This window comes from Ochotona curzoniae, unplaced genomic scaffold (assembly GCF_017591425.1).
Source record: "Ochotona curzoniae isolate NIBS_2020 unplaced genomic scaffold, NIBS_Ocur_1.0 contig_430, whole genome shotgun sequence".
NCBI classification, from domain to species: Eukaryota; Metazoa; Chordata; class Mammalia; order Lagomorpha; family Ochotonidae; genus Ochotona; species Ochotona curzoniae.
The window spans coordinates 5,753,196-5,756,999 of record NW_024466219.1 but is presented as its reverse complement, the minus strand read 5'-3'; the positions used below and the strand labels follow the sequence as shown (position 1 = coordinate 5,756,999).

Below are 3,804 nucleotides of genomic sequence, written 5' to 3'. Positions count from 1 at the left end.
GGAAATCCTGTACCCTGGCATTGTTGGCCAACACCTTTATGGCCAACACCTTTATGGCCATCTGTGGAGTGAACCAGTGGATGGAAGATTCTCTCACTGGGTTCTGTAACTTACATCTGATTTTAAGTAAAATCAGCCTTTGATTTTAATTTCTTATGTTATTCTTCATCTTCATATGAATAAGTTGATCTATGCCCTTTCATTTATGGAAGGATTTTTGATATATTGAACTTATTCATCAAATATTGCACATGATTATAACCATCTAGGCATCCTATTTATGAAAAGTGGTTTAAGTATTGGGACAGATGAATAATGTTTAATTGGAGAGTGCTGTATTTTCTGTCAGAACACATTCATGAAGCTCCTCTCTTAAAAGATTATGTAACAAGAAATGGTTATACTTGGTGAAATAAGTCCATATTAAAAACAAATATATGTCTCAGTTAATATATAATACAAAAAATGTATACAAACGAAGTGGTCACTTTGGAATGTGACCATGGATTTTAGCTGTGTTTACACTCCAGAGGAACTGTGGTTGCAAAAAACTAAAGGGAGGCGTATGGGAGAGAACTAGAGTAATGAGGGGCGTGAACTTGTCTTCTTGGAACTGAGCCTCTGGGCTGTGCAGGATCTGTTCTCTCTACAGTACCAAAAGATCTGAACATAAATGAAATCGAGGAAAATTTCAGGATGCTTCTATTTAAAGAAATATATTTCTTCCCTGCGACATTTGAATCTTTCATTTTTCCTTATGTTTTTACATTATTTGCTTTATGCATGTATGTGTGTGTGTGTTTTGTTTTGCTTTTGCTTTCCATCTTTTTATCCCTCTAATATTAATGCATTTCCAAAAGAAATTTAACCATCATCTGTTTAACACTGACATTGCAAGACTATCTGTTATGTTCAACTGTACCTAGTAACCATTTAGAATGCAACGACATAAGGATTTTCATGGATCTATTTGTATGTTGCGAAGATTTGCCCGAGTTTGATTTTTCTCATTACTACATTTGCTCTTAACCATTCCCAAGAAAGTGCTTTCAGGCCGGGCCTGGGTGGGAGCATGGGAGGATTACATTTCCAGGAGTCTGTGAGAGCCAGAGCCGCTGCCATGAGCAAAGCTCACCCTCCCGAGTTGAAGAAATTTATGGACAAGAAGTTGTCATTAAAATTAAATGGCGGCAGACGTGTCCAGGAAACTCTGCGAGGATTTGATCCCTTCATGAACCTGGTGATGGATGAGTGTGTGGACAACAGAGCAATGTTGGAATGGTGGCAATACCAGGACATAGTATCATCATGTTAGAGGCCTTGGACCAAGGATAATGAGTGTTCGGCAGAGAAATCCAGACCCCCTCTCCAGAAGGACCTATTTGGCTCTAGTGTGATGTGAAAGTTGGGACATGTACATTTTCATGGTTTTTTGGTTTGTTTTTTAAATAAACTTTTGTTGACAGTCAAAAAAAGAAGAAGAAAAAAGTGCTTTCTGTAGCTAAGTACTTTTCTCTCTAGAAACGTGAGTCTGTGGCTTGCAGGCAGATGCCTTGATGGGCTCCTGGAGGAGAGCATGGACCTGGGTGTCCTTCCTGCACGACTTGAACTCCATAAATAAACTTTGGAACCCTGTACCTTGTGAATGTGCTGGTCTTCTTGTGTCAACGCCGCCAGGAACTAAATGTTTTGAAAAATCCTTGCTATTTTTTATTAATTCTGGAAATAAAATTGAAACATCTCTCTCACAACCTGGATTAAGACTGGGCTCCTTCAGTATTTCCTGTGTCACCCTAATTACTTATCTTTACTCTTTTCATTATTATTATCTTTACTCTTTTCATTATTATCATTTCATTATTTATTATTTATCATTTTTAATATTATTATTCATTATTTCATGCTTTTTTCTGCATGGCCTGCTGTTTAAATTAATTGTGTTTTTAAGACACCTTTTCTCCACTTACAGTAAACTCACAGAAATCATATTGTAAGCTAATATTTAATTTTTATATTCTTGTATTTTTATATTCTTCATATTTTTCAGAAATTCATGAATGTAGGTTTTTCAGACCAGCCATCTATTCTAATACAATATACTATCTTCGAATAAGTGTTTTAAATATTTTTACTTTTATTTTCAATGTTTCTATGTTTACAATTTTTCTTGTGTTGATGTGTTCAAATCTATGTGAAAGTGATTGTCATGCATTAATGTAAAATGTGAAGAACTATGTTTGTGATATTATTTCCAGTAGCAGCTATGAAGCGCTCCTAGGAGATTCTGTCGCATTTTTCTTGGGAAGGCAACAGTTTTCATTTGAAGTTTTCTACCCACTTGATTTATCACAGACTAACTGCTTGAAATGTATTTGAATTTTAATATTTTTAATATTTTTACATTTTAAAATTCTGCAAAATGTTCAACATACCACAATAGTGATTTCTATGAAATTTCATATTGAAAACCTGTTGTTGCTTGTGTCCTGCAGTACATAGGTGTGTACAGGGTTTGGAAAATTGCAGCTGTGTATTCCCAGGAACTTTGGAAGGCTATACAAGGTCATGTATATTCATCAGTTAGCTTGTAACTACAATACATCTCAAATGTGTTAGCCACATCCATTCAATTATTAGCTCAGCTCCAGTACTTTTTCCTTTGTGACGCATATAACACGTATTGAACTTTCTTGTTGCCCTGTTGATATCTGAGTTTATTGTTCACATCATTCAAGTTTCCTTTTTTGTTGAGAATGGGTAATTTCTATTTTTTTAAAAATATTCTATATAGCTTCTGTGTTTTTAGTTGAAGTTCTTTTGACTCTTCTTTACATCTTCTGTTTGCCATAAAACTCTTATTAGCTAGTTTCACCGACTAGGGTCAGTGTTGGCATTTTGCCTGCATTCTTGGTCTGCTGATGGTGACTGATTGTGTCCTGAACGTTCTAATACTGTGTGATCATGTTTCCTCAGCTAAGCTGAGTTAGAGCAGCCCCATCCATGCCACCCTGTGACACTGAAGCTCTGGTCGGCTCTGCTTTATTTCCTCTGAAGAGAGGTGCAATCTCTCAGTAGATTCTGGTTAGTAATCTAAAAAGATCTCCAATTACCCTCTCAGTTACAACCCTCAGACCTGAGCTTTGCCTTGCTTCAATATTTCCATGAAAACATTATTCACAAATGTATCACTGAGAAAGCGAAAGGTTCTTGAAGTACATGAATAAGCAGGTTGTAAATTGGGCCGTTTAGAGGCTTGACTTAATTCCTTTTCCACCTGAACTCACTATTGAAAGAAAATTTCTGGCTGAAAATAAGGGCACTTATTATCTGATTGTAATTTTAAAAATGGAAAATGAATGCAGTTAAACAGTAAGTGAATAGAATCACATACATGTTTCTAGATGAGAATTTTCTTGTAGTATTGAACAAATTATTACACAGAGATGTAAGATTATAAGAACTCACAGAACTTTCACTTTGATAGTCATTGAATTTAAATAATAAATGAATAACCACAGAACCGGAACTCAGGACGTGTGTTACTTACTAAGTACAAAGAAATTGATGCTGAGGCAGTTTGTCCTAAATGACCCAGTTTATCACTGATGTTCACATGTTTTTAATTCAAGGCAACAAGGCAGTCTCTCAGAACTATTTTACTGATTTTAGATGCTTGTTTGACCTTGCACAGCAAATAGGCATTAACAAAGTTATTTTGTAATAGAACATTTTTTTAATTTTGTGAAGCAAAATGAAACAAATCAGATTTACCTAGTTACTGAGGAACTATGAGTTTACTTTTAT

General features: G+C 35.3%; 1 pseudogene; it reads left to right on the top strand.

Annotated features, from left to right (window-relative positions):
* The first annotated feature begins 1,085 nt into the window (after positions 1-1,085).
* LOC121160082 lies at positions 1,086-1,335 on the top strand (annotated as a pseudogene).
* The last annotated feature ends 2,469 nt before the right edge of the window (positions 1,336-3,804 follow it).